General features: G+C 32.4%; 1 pseudogene; it reads left to right on the forward strand.

Moving 5' to 3' along the window:
• LOC120274652 overlaps nt 1–19,319 on the forward strand; it is a 57,129-nt pseudogene that overhangs the window by 27,567 nt on the left and 10,243 nt on the right.

The raw sequence follows: 19,319 nt of genomic DNA on the forward strand, positions 1-19,319 counted from the left end.
CGTTGTTAACTTGGGTATTCTTAGACTAAACAAGTCCTCAACCTTACCCCCGTTGCGTCAATTCTCCTTTTCTCTTTACTACTAGTCATGTAGTGCATCAGCCAAGCCACCCAACCTAAGAAGCATGGACACGGACACAGTGACACGATACGACACGACATAGATATGGTGACATGGTAATTTTTAAAAATTAAGGACATGGGTATGGCAGGACACGACTATAAAAAAATATTATATATTTATATAAAATATTTATTATAAATATAAATCTATATAATTTTCCGGAAATATATGTCATATATTTACTTATAGATTAATTTGGTGATTTTGTGTATTGGGAAGTAATTAGGAAATATACTTGAGTAATTTAAAAAAAAAATTATTTACAAAGCATATGAGTGTCAGAAGGTATCCATGGTGTGTCTGGGTATCCGTGTGTCCGACATGGGTACTGTTAGATGTATTGTTGTATTGTATATGTATGTATGTATATGTATGTATAGATGTATATTTATATATTCATGTTCTATATGTAGACCCAAAGGGTCACTCATGTTATGTGTGTTCAAGAGATAGACTTGTTCCACTTTCGCATTCTCTCTACTTCTAACATGGTATCAGACGCCTAGATTCCTTCGGCGACCGCCGGCCGCCACCACCTCCCTTCTCTCTCTCTCACACTGCGCGCACAGTCGGCTATCTCTCCCTCTCTCTTGCCGGCCTTCTTCTCACCCCGAGCCTCCCCTTGTCAACATATTGTCATAATTGTTCTCCCTCCTCTGACCACCGCCACCGCCCACCGTCACCGACCCATCCCCTTATTTCCTCTTGCTTCGTTGTTCCTTGTTAAAAAAACTGCTCGGATCTCCGTCTGTGGTCTCCTTGCGCACCATCCGCGCCGGTTCTCTCTCTTTGTCGGCCCTTTATCGCTCACCATTCCCATTCACCATCTCATGTCACCCGTGTTCGCACTGCTGATAGGGATGGCAACGGGTAGGGTATGCCAAAACCCTTACCCGTACGTAACCTCTATCCCATACCCGTACCCTTACCCGTACCCTTCAGGGTAAAAAAAATCATACCCTTACCCTTACCCGCAGGGTACGGGTATACCCGCAGGGTACCCGCTTACCCGTTGTTCAAATTATCGAATTAAATTTAAATAATAATAAAAATAAATTAATTATACATTATATTACAATCTTTAAACACATGTCCATAAATTCAAAATTACAAGTTGATATATATTTGTTTTTCTTAAATTATATAATCACATAAATAATAATAATATATATATAGATACATTTGTTTTGTTCATGTTTAACCATCTTGGTTTTGTTTAAAATTTTTTCATATATCTACTATTTATATTTTATATAGCTTCAAATTTTATAAATATCTAGTAATATTTTGAATATAAAAAACATTATAAGTAATTCTCATAAGTTATATCCAATTGATTTTTTATTAATATCTTATTTTTCAGGATGTTGTATAATTTTTATATTTGTTTATTTTTTAATTTAATTATGATTCTTAATATATATCTAAAATTCAATTTTGATAATATTATCAAATATAAATATAGAAATTAAATAAAATTTAAAATAATATATTAAGAGAAAATTTGAAGTATTATTTTCAAATTAATCACTATGAAAATAGATATTGAGTAAATTGTGAGTAAATGTTTAGTTTTATAAAAAATTATATATATATATATATATGAGAGGGTAAGGGTAAAACCCGTACCCTCTTCAGCGGGTAAGGGTAAGGGTACTGGTAGGGTAGGGACATACCCTTACCCGACCCGTACCCGCTCAAAAACTAACTGGTAATACCCGTACCCGTACCCGTACCCGGTCAAAGAGGGTAATACCCTCTTTGACCGGGTACAGGTACGGGTATACCCGTCGGGTAGGGTAGAAATTGCCATCTCTAACTGCTGATGGCACACTTCTTCCTGTTTCCTCTACTAGTCATTTCTCTTCTAGTTATTTCTCGATTCCTTCAGTCTCTCATGTTCCTCGTTTATCTATGAATCTTATATATGTTAGCCAGCTTACTGATCATGATTGCCAGGTTATCTTTGATGGTACCTCATGTCGTGTGCAGGATCGCAGTGGGACGGTGATTGGAACTGGCCGTCGTCAAAATGGAGTTTATGCATTGGATTCCCTTCGTCTTCCATCTTCACCTGAACCAGTTCATCACTGTTATACTACCGTTCAGTCTCATCATAAGTGGCATCATCGTCTTGGCCACTTATGTCCGTCTCGTATGTCGTCCCTTGTTCGTCATGGCGTTTTAGGAGCTGTCTCTCCTCCTTTTGATGTAGTTTGTCTTGGCTGTAAACTTGGTAAGCAACTCCAACGTCCTTATCCTTTGAGTGCATCTCAGACTACTGCTCCTTTCGAACTTATTCACTCTGATGTTTGGGGTCCCGCACCCTTTGTCTCTAAAGATGGTCATCGCTATTATGTTCTTTTTATAGATGATTACGCTCGATTCACCTGGCTTTATCTTATGCCTCACCGTAGCCGGTTATTGTCTATTTATCGCACTTTTTCTGCTATAATCCACACCCAGTTCTCTGCCTTTATTAAGACCTTTCGATCTGACTCTGGCGGTGAGTACACCTCTCACGCCTTTCGTGCCTTTTTGTCTTCTGAAGGTACCTTGCCTCAGTTATCTTGTCCTGGGGCTCATCCTCAGAATGGGGTTGCTGAACGTAAGCATCGTCACATCTTAGAGACGACACGTGCTCTTCTTCTAGGTGTTTTTCTTCCCCCTCATTTTTGGGCTGAAGCTGTCAACACTGCTGTTTACCTTATTAACCTACAACCTTCCTCTCAACTTAATGGTCGTAGTCCAGGTGAGTGTCTTCATGGGACACCTCCACGCTATGATCATCTTCGTGTTTTTGGTTGTCGCTGCTTTGTTTTGCTTTCACCTCGGGAGAGAACAAAGCTAACATCCCAGTCTGTTTCATGTGTATTTCTAGGATATAGCCTTGAGCATAAAGGTTATCGTTGTTATGATCCCGTCATTCGTCGTATTCGCATCTCCCGTGATGCCACGTTTGATGATTCCACACCTTTCTATGCTTCTCCTTCTTCCACCGAGTCCCCATCTCCCTCTGTCCCTCTATCCTTCTTTTTTCCTATCCTTTCGGCTGAGCATACTTCTCCTGTGTCTTCCTCTCCTTCATCATTCAACCCTCCAGCTGAGTTTCTTTCTCACTCCTCCCTTGATCCCTCTCCTCCTTTATCTACTGAGTCTCCTGCAGTTTCTTCCCCTCCTTTATCTGTTGAGTCTCCTACAGTGTCTTCCCCTCCTCCCTCGCTTCCACTTGCTCACCCACCTGTTCGTTTCACATAACACCGTCGGGATCCCGCAGAGCCTCCATCTCGGCCAGTTATTTCTGACACCTCTCCTACTATCGATCCAGCTCCTGAGGTACACTCTCAAACTTATTCTTTACGCGATCGCTCTACTTTACATCCCCCTGTCCGTTATGCTTCTACTAGCACCAGTGTTTCAGATGTCTTTGAGCTAGGTACCTACCGAGAAGCAGTTCAACTACCTAAGTGGAGGACTGCCATGGCAGAGGAGCATGAAGCTTTGACTCGGACTCATACGTGGGATATTGTTCCCATTCCTTCTCATGCCGTTCCCATCACCTGTCGTTGGATCTACCATGTGAAGACTCGTTCTGACGGGTCTCTCGAGCGCTATAAAGCACGTTTGGTTGCTCGTGGCTTTCAGCAGGAGTATGGCCGTGATTATGAGGAGATTTTTGCCCAGTAGCCCACATGCACACTGTGCGTACTTTGGTTATTGTTGCTGCTGTTCGTGGTTGGGTTCTTCATCAGCTTGATGTGAAGAACGCGTTTTTTCATGGGGACTTGAAGGAGGAGGTTTACATGACTCCTCCCCCTGGCCTTCAGGTGCCTTCGGGGTCTGTTTGTCGTCTTCGTCGCGCTCTTTATGGTCTCAAACAGGCTCCCAGGGCCTGGTTTGAGCGGTTCAGTACAGTAGTTAAGGCTGCTGGTTTCACTCCGAGCATACATGACCCGGCAGTCTTTATTCACTCTTCCTCTCGTGGGCAGACTATTCTTCTTCTATATGTCGATGATATGATACTTACCGGTGATGACTCTGCTCACATTACTTTTGTGAAGCAGAAGTTATGTGAGACCTTCTTGATGACTGATTTAGATCCGCTTCGTTACTTCTTGGGTATCGAGATTACTTCTCATCCGGATGGTTACTGTCTCTCTCAGCAGCGTTATACTCACAACCTACTTGCTCGCTCTGGTTCGACTGATACCCGTATTGCTGCTATACCGATGGAGTTACATTTGCAGCTTCGTGCCTTTGATGGGATTCCCTTATCTGATCCTTCCCGCGATCGACATCTGGTTGGCAGTTTGGTCTACTTAGCCGTTACCCGTCCAGACATTTCCCATGCAGTTCACATCCTCAGTCAGTTCATTGCGACACCCACTTCTGTTCATTATGCTCATCTTATTCGGGTACTGCGATATCTTCGTGGCACTGTCTCTCGTGGCTACTTGGGCCAGTTGTCCTGATGATTGAGTCTCTGTCACTGGTTACTGTATCTTTCTTGGCTCTTCTCTTGTTGTTTGGAAGACCAAGAAATAGCCTACTATTGCCAAGTCTAGTGCTGAGGCTGAAGTTCGTGCGTTGGCTTCTACCGTCCAAGAGGTGCTTTGGCTGCGTTCGATTCTACAGGACTTTGGTGTACCGATCACATCTCCCATTCCTATTCACTGTGACAGTACTGGTGCCCTTCAGATTGCTGCAGATCCGGTCAAGCATGTGCTGACCAAACATATTGGTGTGGATGCACACTTCACACGATGCCATGTACGTGCCCAGACTGTATCACTTCACTATCTTCCTACAGAGGTCCAGGTGGCTGATTTCTTCACCAAGGCGTAGACACGTGATCACCATCTATTCATGTTATCCAAACTCAAGACGCACGATCCGCCTTGAGTTTGAGGGGGGTGTTAGATGTATTGTTGTATTGTATATGTATATATGTATGTATATGTATGTATAGATGTATATGTATGTATAGATGTATATTTATATATTCATGTTCTATATGTAGACCCAAAGGATCACTCATGTTATGTGTGTTCAAGAGATAGACTTGTTCCACTTTCTCATTCTCTCTACTTCTAACAGGTATGACACGTGTACCGTTGTACGCCAAACTCCCAGGAGTGTATGTACTTTATAACACCCAACATATTATAGTGAGAACTTAAAACATCACCAAATCACTGATGAAAGCCTGGTGAAGATCAGTTATGCATTTTATATGACAGGCAAAAGCATACCCTTTTTCTTTTAATAATGCCCACCATAAAACAACTGTAATATAACTATAGATATTATTGGAAACCATAAAATATAGGTCAACAAATGCAGGATGCTTGTTATTTACATTATTGAATTAAAGAGACATCCCAAACACTTGGAACAATGCACAAATCTTCAAACAACACAGATAATGGCAATAAATCAAATCTCATGCCCAAACTATCCTGTTGCAATTAGAATTATTTCTTTCTTTTCACTTTTTCTAGTTGATTGTTGAAAGGAGGAATATTACGGGATGCAAGTATCTTTTGCATGCCATCCCATAAATGGAAAATAAATATGATTTATGAATATTACACACAAAAACACAATAAATGAAAAGTTAAGTGTAGGCCTTATCTTCAATATGTCAAATTATCAAACCCTAAAGAATGAGAGGTGGAAAACGGAAAGCACCAAATGATACTGTGGGCCCCACACATTTTTTTTAATTACTTTATTAATTGTGCATGGATGGCAGTTTATTTATCTTTTATTTAGGTTTCAAAACCCTAGCCGCCGTCTCTTTGTTTCTTCCGATATAGAATCTCGTTTGGACCAAAAAAGAGGGAGAAATCTTGCTTTTTTGCTCCTCTTTTTCTTTTTGGTGTGTGGTGCCAGTGGCGAGGACGGAGATAGGCCTCTTCATCAAGGGTTGTATCGTTATCGTTGTGAGGTAAGCGTTCTCTTCCTAGATCTAATGTTAAGTGGTGGAGTTTTTTTTACCTCCTAGATTTTGTTGTGACATTGTTTTATTGATCTTGATTAGGGTTATGTTGTATGTCTAGTGGATTGATTATCTCATGTTGATACTGGCTATTGCACAATGAATTTTCAACATTGATTTGCAAGTTTGTTAATGCCTCCGTTCATGCTTAGATTCTCTATGTTAAAAAAAAAATTATTATTCTTGATTTGATAAGAATCATAAATATATATATATATATATATATATATCTCTTTTAAATTCAGTTTATTTTATTTTATTTATTATTATTATAATTTTATTTAGTGTGCTGGCTGTGTGGCGTCCACTGTTTTAGCAAATATATATATATATATATATATATATATCTTTATTTCTTTCAAATTCAGTTTTATTTTGTGTGTCATTGATTCGAAATTAGTGTGCAGGCTGTGTCCACTATTTTAGCACATATAGTATATGAATATATATACTATTTTAGCACATATAGTATATGAATATATATATATATATATATTAAGTTATGGGTTCTGATGTTGTGTTCAATGTAAAGTAATGTTGCTTATATTTTGATGATATATGATGCTTTTACTTCAAGGATGTATAGTTGTGTAGATAGAAATCCCACTGAACTTATGAAACCAAATTGGTCGAGGTTCTGTAGTCCGTTTATATTAATATATATATATACATTATAATTGATCAATTGTTTTAGATACTGTATTTGTTTTGATTTCCTAGGAATTAGTGGAGAAGTTTTATGTATGAATAGTTAATACACACGGATTTATATATATAAATATATACATGTATATGTTTATATAAATTGGATTGTTGGATGTTTTAAGTATTATGATACTTAGGGTAGGAATTTGATCCACTGTATATTCCTGTGTATTTGTAGCATGTTTAGTGTTTTAATACATTAGAATGTACTCTCAAATATAGGGTGTTCTGTGGAAGCCTAATTTCGTGGTACTTGTAGTTTTGGTGTTAGCTAGTCAAGTAAGTAAACCACATATAAACTTATATATATGTATATATAAAATTTCTGATTATCGAAATGATTTACATAATTATTTAAATTACTTTGGGTTTTATTGTTAAAACCATTCATGGTGTTATGTTTAAATGTTTTGAGTTAAGATACTGTATCTACCATTATCTTCAGAATTTATAGATTTTTATTTATATATTTATTTGTTTATTTAATTGATTCTAATACTCAGTTTAATTACTGAATTAGGCTTAACTTGACTTCCACTGTTCCGTTAATATATTATATATTTTTATTTTATTTACTTTGAACTTCTACAAACAATGGCTATTTAAAGGTTGAAATGGTTGCAAAAATCATGGTTTATAATTTTAAATTTGCATTCTGTTATGGATTACTTAGATTTTGAATATTGTGGTTACTTGCTTTATTAAATTTTACTTGTTCTTGTCATATATTGGCATCAACTAATTTTGAAATAATTAGAATTATTTTCATTAGAGAAACGGGATCACCAAATTTCAGTATTTTTGTGTTGACAATGATTTTGGACCCGATATATTTTTGTTATAGAAACTCGTAGTCCCCAATTAACTGTGCAATAACCCTGTCACGGGGGGTTAAACATTGACCCAGTCGACACGTACTTCTAACATAGAAACTATAGTTTCGCACCATTCCATCGGTGAAGAATAACGTCTTCTGATATTCTGGCTTGGGTCACCGAGTTTAAATAAATGAGTTCTGATGTTTTGTTTTTGCACTAGTTGTTTGGGGGACTTATATGCTCGTTACTTGGTAAATTAAATTTGTTTTGAATTATTACTGGTTTCTGGGTTTCTTTTGATATTATTCCGTTATGTTATATTTTGTGTATTTTTAGAAACTATTGAACATTTTTGTGATCCCGATATTTTTAGTGGTTACTTACTGGGCTCTCAAGCTCATAATATTGTTGCTGATTTTTTTTCAGATCCGAAGTGAATAGTGTAACATGCATCTAAGTGGGCTAGAGAGTTATTATGTTTCCGTTTCTAAATTTGAGTTAATTGTCTAGTTGTGTGAGTATGATTTTTTATGTATATGACACTAGCTTCTATTGGATGTTGAAATTCTAAACTTTGTGTTTCCCATTGTGTGATTAGATTCTGAGGCCTTGCACGCCTACTGAGTCTCGGCCTTGTGGGTGTGCGACCGTTTGTCGGTGCACCGGGTCTAGTAAGCCGGGTTCAGAGCGTGACAGATACATTGATAGAGGAACAAGGTGGGCACCTTTTGAGCAGCTTTTGGAAATCATAAATAAAAATAGCAAAGATAGATAGGTATTGGTTAATGTTTTCTAGATCAATGCCACATATCTACATGTCTATAAAGACAGGTGAACTAATTCAGAGACATACCTCCTGAGACAAATCAAATGGCAAGCATAATCCAGAATAATCTAGAAAAGCAGACTTTATTCACTTGAAGATGCGCATAAGAAGCTTTATGCGATATAAAGAATTGAGGATATAGTGGAAGAACTACAAGCTTGGTAACATTATCCTTCTTGATCTATCACATGCAAAAACAACAAAAATGTCATTAACAGAGACATAAATGCAAAACCATGTCAATTGATGAGGATTATTACGTTGAAAAACTTTAATAGCACTGTACTTCTCAATCCATCAAGGTAAGAATATGACTAAGGATTTCAGGCAATTTAAAACCACAGATATCTCATTGATCTCGAGTTGGTTGACAAAATGATTTGTTTTTTTATTTTTAATATTATTTATTTAACATGTCCATTGGATAAGGGTGCCACACAAGAATGTTATAAATAAACATCAATCACATTTCATTAAAGGAAATAATGTTTTTCACCATTTATTTTCTCACATTAAAAGATTTCACTTAGATTTTTTGTCTTTATACCTTTTGGTTTATTGGTACACGGGTCGCCGATAGAGCTCTCACCGAGTGGTGAGAGTTTCGATTCTCGGCTGAGAGCACATTTCTGGAAGTTGTAAATAGTGGTTGTGTACGGGTGTTTCCAGCGCCCACGTGAGCGCGGCTCCGTCCCCACTTGTTCCACCGATGTTTGTGCACGTCCCTGGGGTCTACAGTGGGTTCGCCCCGCTCCTCTTTCAAATACTCTTGTCTGAAGTGGTTAAAACAATGACTATGAGATCCTAGTTAGACATCCTATTGTAGAAACTCTAGATAAGCAACCTTTCTAGTTTGTACAAGATGAAAATCAGGAAAATTCAAGATCTCAACTAAGCTCTAGAACATGCAATGATGACTGTAAAATAGGTTATTGGAGATTAACAAAAAGAACAAAAAGGAATGAAAGATCAGCAAGAAAAAGCTGGTGCAAATTTGAAACAAACCTGATGAATGGCCTGTTCAGTGAAAGGATGCCAATATCTCATTGCAACATATACATTTGCATTAACCTTCTTTTCTTTGAGAGCTTCTTTTAATGCGCACGCCTGTAAATTCAAATCATATATTAATGCACATCAATTTCCAATTAAAGTTGTCATCTACTTCAGGGTTTCCACTCTCAATATCAGCATTTCTACAAGTAACAGGACTAATGAAGTTCTGGGTAAGGTAAATCAGTAATACAATATAATAACTATGAGAAAGAAATTTAAACTAAAGAAGATATGTAGCTTTGTAAAAAATAGAATTAACCCTTACATCTTAGCTTAAAATAATGATACGAATTGAACCCTTCAACCCAACGCATCCATGCCTTGGCACGAATAGAACCTGCCAAAATTGAACAAAACTTGATTAGAAAAAATACCAACCAATAAAGTAGAATAAACAAAACCCTAAATCCATAAAAAACGACAGAAATTAAGATGCGAAAATTCCAAGATCGGCTTCAAGCAATCACTGAAATCCCAACAAACACAAGCAACAAAGTTACAAGCATTGCAACAAAAGATATTAATACTAACATCAGCATGAATTCTTGTTCCTAAGAAAGAATATTCATACTGTACAAAATGGTTTCTCATACAACATATGTATATATATATATATATATATTCTTATTGAAAAAGAAAACTTGACCAAGATGGAGATGTTGAAAAGAGAGCTTCTATAAGACAACCAATAAGCAGCAAAAATTTAGATGGTTCACGGACACATTTAAGTAGCTTCTTTCAACCACTTACCTGATGAAAAACCCAACTTTGTAAGTTGATCAGTATATAAAAACAGGCATCCTAACCAGGGCACCTATCCAACAGCATAGAATTTCAACCATAGATCAATCGACTTACTAAAAAAATTTTAAATTCTAAATCCGAATGATTAGAAATATCATAGCTCAAGATTCCAAAATGTAGTCATAGTTTCAAATAAGAACCATTCATGAACAACACACATTTATTCAAGCAAAATTTTTTGCAGAAAACCATTTCAATTAATAGGAAAAGAAAATTTTGAATGGAAATTTGCATGATTAAGTCTGAATCAACCATATAATTTGAAACAATCAACAAGAAACTAGAAATAAAAAAGGGACTAAGTTTCAACAAATATCTTGCCTAGAGTCATTATAGGAGATCAACATCACAGAAAGATCTCCAAAATGGAAACCTTTTACCTCAAAAAAATGGAAACCTTTTCCAGATGACTCACTATGCATTGAGATAAAAAAATCAACTACACTAATTACAACTCCCCAAACAAATCACTTAAAATTCAGCAATCACTGATCGACCCACTTTCAATCTCAATTGCTCAATAAATTCAACAAAACAAACACTATCGACGATCAATACCGATTTCAATTCCAAAAAAATATAAATAAAACTAAAACTAAACAAAACAAATTCATACTCGAAGCTTGAGATTGAACTTGTGGATCTACTGAAAACCTCGAATCAGCAATTGCTCTTTTCGATTCTACTGCTCCTCAATCTCTCAACAGATCTGAAACACAATGGCAGTGAGAGGGAGAGATCTCTCAATCTCTTTTTGGGAGTGAATCATTGGTAAATTTTTGAATAGGTCACTGTGTTCTGGTAAAAGTTTTTTCTTTGATCACTATGTTTCAATTTGCATCAAAGTGATTATTATAAATCGATTTCATTTTACCGAGAGGTCATTCTTAGATTTTTAGGTCAATTTTATCTGATATGGCTGCCGAATATGCTACATCATATTAAAATAAACAGATTTTAATACTCAGCTAGATTGGACACGTTAGTGACAGTCCACCTCATATTAAGAAAATCTACTCAGCATCACTTCATAATCAGCTTCCCCTCTTCCATGGCATGGATGCTGAGTAGGTTTACTAAACATGATTTGTCCAATCCAGGTAGCCATTAAAAAATATTTATTTTAATGTGATGTGGGATCTCCGGCTGCCACATGGCCCACATCAGATAAAATTAACCGGCTCTCGGTGAAATGAAATCGATTTTTGATGACCATTTTGATACAAATTGAAATAAAATAACCAAAGTGAAAACTAGCTAAAACACAATAATCTCTTCAAAAATTTATCCCGCCTCTATTGTGTGTTTTTTTGCTCCTAAACCACCCTGAGAAATCAACAACTCCAAGGAAGAGAAACCCCGAAATTTTCTTTCGTTTTAATTTTGGTCCTACTTATTTGTGATATAATTACAATATAATCCTTTATTTGTTTTTTTTAATTCAATTTAAGTAGAAAACTTAAATTATTTTTTTATATACATTTTGGAAATTATGAAGTTATAAGATATATTTTATATTTTTTTAAAAAATTAATAGTACTGACTAAAAAATTTATCATAATCTTATTTGGATATACAGATTGATGGTGTTAATATGAAATTATTTTATCATAATTTTTAATAATAATAATAAATTATTTGATAGGTAAATTATTACTTATTCAAACATTTTAATAAAAAATATTATTAATTATAATCTTTAGATATTTACTTGTTTTCAATATTAAAGTATTATTTAGAATTTTATTTTCTTTTTATAACAAAAATGTGAAGTGTACAAGTCCTATCATAAAATATTATTTTTTTTATTGGAGGGATGGTTCCGAACTTCAGCTCACACATAATAAAAGCACATGTAAATTAAAGTATTAACTCTACATTTGTGTACACATTTGATATGCTCTATCTACATTGGTAAAAAAACAGTGGTGAGATTATTAAATTTAATAAATATAATAATTGTAATATAAACTAATTTTACAATCAAATTTTATATTTGATCATAACATTATTGAGGTGTTCACAAGAAAAATACTTTGAATCATTCATAATGTAAATAACCTCAAAAAATTACTTATTATAAAAGTCAAATTTTGTCTTTAATCTAATTAATAAAACTTCAACTATATATATATATATATATATATATATGACAGTTCTAAGTCCTCATTGCTTATTTGAACATCATATAACATTCATTAGTAATGAAAATATCTAAGATATTGAAGGAAATTGAAGGAAATTGAAAGTAGTGGTTGATAATTATTGAAAATTCATAATATAATTTTAAACTTGAAAGATAAAATTAAAAAATAATTGTCATATATTACTGTATATATATAATTTTTTTAAAAAAATACCATTTAGTGTTTAAAATTTAGGTTATAAAATATCATGAAAGATGCCAAATTTGAAATCACCCAGTAAAGAAATAACGAAAGCATAAATAAATTTTCTAAGTGTATTGCACTCTATAAAGTGCAAAACAGACTATAAAAATCAAAATCATAACAATATGAGGCAGATACAATCCCCAAGTTCATATACATTGATGATGCAACTAATTAATATTTAATAGGGTGCAATTTTTTCTGTCTTCTTAAATATTATATTTTAATTGTTATTGTCTTCTCTTTACATAAAATTTTTAGTTTTTTGGTTGATGTAAAAGCAACTCCTTCTGTCTTACAATGTCATAAAGAATATACATATATAAATGAACCTTCATTAATTGCATCAAATAAAAAAAATGAGATCAATTAGTTATTATTATGATCTTAAAATACCAAAAGTTTTTTTTATTTATTTTTGCATGAAAAATATCTTAAATTAATTGATATTTTTTTTAAAATATTTGATCCACCCATTTTTAATAGTTATAGGTTTTAAACTATTTCAAACATGTTGAAAGTTTATAACACCATCTCCAATGCAACCCCCAAATCTCAAATTTGCGGTCATCCTATGCCAAACCCCAAATTTTGAGTCTCCCATAAACTATTAGATTTTTATATAAATTTTTTTTAGTTTTATTATTATTGTAATTAAAATTATAAAGTTAATAATTCATTAATATAATTATAAGTAGTCATTATATACCTACAATATTAATTTGTGTGCAATTAATTAATAATAAAATTATTAATTAAATAAATTTATGAAACTGGAATAGTTAAAATTTTATTGAAAATAACCTTAAAGTATTTTCCTGCTATATGAAAAAATAATTTCATTATTTATCAAAACAATTAAGAAATTCATAATTCAATTTTTAAATAAATTAAATCATAAATTAAAAAAATTAGTCGTAAAATTTTTTAATTTATTTTTATTAGTAAATTATTAAATTATAATAAATATTTAATTAATTTATTGTTAAAAATGTTTAATTTCAAGTATTTTTTTTATGGAGTAGTAATAATAATAAAAAAAGATGCAAAAGGAATATTTTGAGAATATGTTTTTTTTCAGGCTAAAATTTGAGGTATGTGATTGGGGTATAATTTACTATAGCAAAACGAAATTTTGGATTTAGGGTTGTGGATTAGAGATGCCCAAGTAGATAGACATGGTCTACCGGGATTTTTTTTTTTTTAAATACATATATAAGGATTTGCATACGAATCCACTTAATTACTTAAGCTATCCAATTCTCGGCCACTAGCTCCAACATCCTTGATTTTAAATTATATTTGATATACTGAAAATCAATGATCTCACATCATATGTCGTCATTAAGAATAAGTTAAAAATAATTTTATATCTAATAATAACTCATGCTTCCATACATGAACTATTAAACTTAGGGAAAGTGACCGAGAGGTTCTCCGAAATTTCCAAGTGATCTATATAATCCTACTTTTTTTCTTTATCTGCCAATATAATCCTTGCAAACATTAGATTATTTCAATATTTATAACAATAAAATTGCCAATGTATATTACTTGTTCAAACATTTTAATAAAAATATTATTAGTTCACAGCTTTAGATATTAAAAGAAATTGACATAACTTAAAATTTTTATATAAAATATAAAATTATAAAAAATGACAGGCATCCTTCATGCTGTTAGTTTATTAAACTTCATATTTTATTTTCTTTTTATATTAGATTATAACATAAATAAGATAGTCACAAGAAAAATGCCTCGTATCATTCATAATATATATGACCTCAAAAATTCTAGGTATTTATTTTATTGAATATGATAATAATATCAAAAAGGTGAAAACCTATATAAGATATTGAAGGAAATTGAAAATAATGGTTATTAATTATTAATATAATTTTAAACTTAAAAAATAATTTTTTTTTAAGTAATATACTTGAAATACCGGCACAAATTGCAACTTGACATCTTACACTTTAAATTTAATCTTAAATTTTAATGATGTAAATGATTGATATCCTATTTATGCTTCATTATTAAAAGATAATACACAAATAAGTATTGAGATTAATTGAAGATTATTAAAATCCCAAAGCTCATACAAGCTCCTCCTCCAGTAATCGTTCCTTCGATCAAGATCAACATCAAGAACAATAACCCATCCTCTTCGACCACCACAATGAGTTTGTTGTCCATGTCGAAATCGCCACCACCAAGACCAACACTATAAGTAAGAAGATAAGGTGACACATTATTCAATTTTCTTATCTTCTGGCATAGGGAAATATGCTAAGGTTTGAGATAATGAATTCAAAGAAAATGAAGATAAGGTGGTACATTATTAAATTATTGTGTTGCTTATATAAATAACTCCCTGTCATCTCTCATTTCAACCAATATTATCAAAAAATCTCTCTGTCATTGTAACCCATAAAAAATGTCTAAACAATCTCATAGTACAGGGCAAGGTTGTCAGACCCGGCCCGGGTAATGACCCGGCTAAGCCCAGGGGTCAGGGGTCAATGGGTTGAACCGGGTCGAACCGGGGTTGAACCGGGTCAATAATTAAATATAAAAAAATATTATAATAATTAATAATAAGCAAATATAATATTAAATCCATAATTATATTATAAAAATCTGCTCAAATTTGATATTTAAATTGATAAATGACCTTATATACAGTAGAGTTTTCTAATTTGGTCATTTATTTTTACATTTTTTAAATATTTACAAATTTAATATATTAATATATAATTATCAAACTTCTCTCGGTGTTATTTATTTATTTATTTATTTGTTTATTGGTTGATTTTGTTAAGATAAATAAGAAATTTAATTCACTAATTCTTATATCTCAATTGAGTTTTTATTTTTGTTTTAAATTTTCTTATATTTTTTATTTAATTAGAATACTTTAATTTTATATTTTTATAATAAAATTACACTCATTTATTGTTTTATTTTCTTAATAAATTAAATTTTTAGAAAGTATTTACATAATACATTAACATATTTTATTTTTAAATGTTAATTTTTGTTGGTATATATATATATATATATATTGTAATTCTATTTATTGATTATAAATTATAAATTAATATTAATAAATATACACGATTTTGTGGTTTTTAATGAGAAAATAATCATAAATTATTAAATATTGTAAAAAAAAATTAAACATTGTGACCCAATTGACCCGGCCGGGTCAACCGGTTCCCGGTTGAACCGCCCGGGTCACCGGGTTAACACCGGGTTTTTTAATACCCGGGTCAATGGGGTATACCCGGACCGGGCACATGGCCGGTTCCCGGTTTTTCCGGTTGAACCGGCCGGGCCGGTCCGGGTCAAACAACATTGGTACAGGGTACTCTCCTTATGAAGATGTCCACCTTTATGAAACTTACATGAAAATGACTCAAGACCCCATTATTGGTGCAAATCAGTCTTTAGAGCAATTATGGGCTCGAATGAAGAAAAAATACAATTTGACAAGAGATAAATCTTAAGTGAAACGTTCTGCTCGGTCTTTACAATGTAGGATGCAAATAATAGAAAGACAGTAAAAAAATTGAATGGATGTATTCGATAGGTGGAAATTTTGAATCCAAGTGGTGGATTAGACCAAGATATTGTCAGCATTTTATATATTTTTATTCTTCATAAATTTATATTTTTACAAATACTTAACTCTGAAATCGTTTATAGATGAATCGAGCAAAGAGGATGCTTTTGGATAATCCTAACTTCAAGAAAGGGTTCAATTTTAATCATGTATAGCACATTGTGAGGAACTTTGAGAAGTTTAAAAATAACGTTATGGCATCTAGACAACTTGCTCAAAAGCATGCATTTGATTATGTATCATCAGAATCTAAAAATTCCATGCTCGAATCATAAGTATCAGGATCTCCTAGACTTTCTCAATTTTCTCTTAACTTAGATGATGGTGTTGGTGGCATATCTTCTGAATGCCCAATCAGACAAAAGAAAGTCAAACTGAATAAAAAAACATATGATAAACTGGCATCTTCTCTTAGTCATCTAAAGGATGATAACTCCAAGATTATGGAGATGTTGGAGAAGACTAATGCAAATCAACAAATATTCTTAAAAATGCAGAGCAAAAATCTTGCTTTTCAATAAATGAGATATGAGTACAAAATTTTGATGCAAGACTTGAATTCTATCATTGATCCAAATTTTCGTGCTTGTGTATACAAACACAACAACAAGATATTTTACAAAAAAGAGGGCATTTTCAACAACCACCCCTTTTTGGATCTAATATGTTTAATGAATTATTCGGCAATATCAATAGAGGTGGTGATAACATGCCAAACTATTAGCCCTATCTACTTCCAACTTCATTAGTTGTATTTTGGGTGTTGTAATATTGTTGTAGATGATGATCCATGTTAGAACTATTTTCTATTTTTTTATTCTATTGTTCATGTAATTTGTCCTAATTTTAATGAATTTATATTTCTTGTATTATTTTCTCCTATTTTTCATTTTTTATTAATTAAAAAAAAATAAACATAATTATAAGTTATTAATCTGATTAAAATATGAAATTATACTAGTACAAATTTTATAATGATGTTTATTTATGTGGCTAAAAGTAAACCAAAATTGTAAATTAATAACTCAAACTTCATTAAACAATTATTAGATTTTAATGCTACAGTGATGCACAATTATTAAACAACTTCATTAAATAACTATTAAACAAAAAATATTTAAAAAATAACTTGTGCTAAAGTAATGCCCAACTAGTTGCGCACCACTGTATCAAATTATTTATTTGACATAAAATTTGGCGCTTGGTTGGAGGCCACCCTACGCCAAATCAGCCATCATGCGCCAAAAAAGAAGATGGGTTGGAGATGCTTTGAGAGTGTAGCGAGGGTGCTTCTGCAGAACACCATACCCTCTCACAACAATATGCCACATGTTAGACTTAGAAACCATTAGGAGATGAAATTAATATAGTGTATCGATATAGATGTATAAAAATGTGCGTGTGTGTTAAGCATGGAGTAGTTATTTCAAGATTATAACAACAAATAATTGATTTTAACTTTTTTTTTATGAAATTAGTTTTCATATTTTCTTTCTTTATTATATTACAAGATATAATCTTTGAGGGGGAAAAACATATTGCAAAAGTGTGTTTTTTTTCATTTTAATGTAAAAGAAAAAGCTTATTACTATTAATTGTCCCAAAAATTTTAATGTAAAAGAAAAAGCTTATTACTATTAATTGTCCCAAAAATTGCGTCGTTGTAGAAATCCATAATATCATGATGAAAGAAAATCAAGAATCAGCATGATGGCATAGGTAAACAAGAATGAGGGAAGAAGAAAAATTATTGACACCTTTAATTTTTTAGAATCAGTGGCCCAAATTACATCTTACAACATTGGACATACGATACAATCAAAAAATTGATCCCTTTATTATAATCAAAATACTTTTTTATCCTTTTGTTTTTTTGTCTGTCCAAGGTTCCTTTATTATTCATTTTAGAAAAACGGTTCCCTCCCCTAATGGCTGTTAGGTTTTCCATTAAGGATTGTTGTTATTTTGATAAAATTTTGATTTTTTTTTTTTAGAATTTTTAATAATACTTTAATATTATTCAATGCCACATCATCGATCCCTAACAACAAAATCATTAAGGGGTTGTTTGGTTCCCCGTATTTAAATTTACAGTGTAAGTCAAATTACAGTGTAAGTCATTTTACTGTATTTTAACTTACATCATGGTTGTTTGGTTATCTGTAAATTAAAATGCTGCATTTTCTTTTCAAGTGTTTGGTTTGATGTAAGTTGTAGGTTAAAATCATCATGTAAAGTAAGCGGTGAAATTACCCATTTTGCCAAAATTTTTATATTTTTTTATATTTTTTTAATATTTCATTTAAAATCTATTTTATTTATTTAAATCTAATGTATTTATTTATTTAAATAGATTTATGTTAATGGATTTTGTCCATAATATACTTGAATTTAACTTACTAATACAACCATCATTTAGTGCTTATCACTTTAGCATACTCACTTCAAATTATGTTCATAAAACAAGATATAAAATCAATAAAAAATATTCAAGAACTCAACATGTTCATCAAACAAATTGGAAACTCAACAAACTAATTTCAACAACCAACACCATTAAATTCACAACATGTTTATAAAACATGACATAGTTCAACAACATCATCAAATTCTCAACATGTTCCTAAAACAAGATATAAACTCAATAAATCATATTCTAGAAGTCAACATGTTCATCAAACAACAAACTAATTTCAACAACCAACACCATTAAATTCTCAACATGTTCATAAAACATGACATAGTTTAACAACACCAAACAATAGCAAAATACAAAATAAGACATGCCCACAAAATCAAAAACACGCAAAATAAGAAAATCATAAGAGTAGACGATCTCAAACCCCACCATCACGCCCCAACTGCCTAAGGAAACCATCCATCCAAAAGCATCGAAGGTCATGATCTTTGTTTATAAAAGCAGTTAACAGATTATTTTGGGCATTCAAATGATCATATGCTAAACCAAGGT

This window comes from Dioscorea cayenensis, chromosome 13, assembly GCF_009730915.1.
Source record: "Dioscorea cayenensis subsp. rotundata cultivar TDr96_F1 chromosome 13, TDr96_F1_v2_PseudoChromosome.rev07_lg8_w22 25.fasta, whole genome shotgun sequence".
Classification (NCBI taxonomy): Eukaryota; Viridiplantae; Streptophyta; class Magnoliopsida; order Dioscoreales; family Dioscoreaceae; genus Dioscorea; species Dioscorea cayenensis.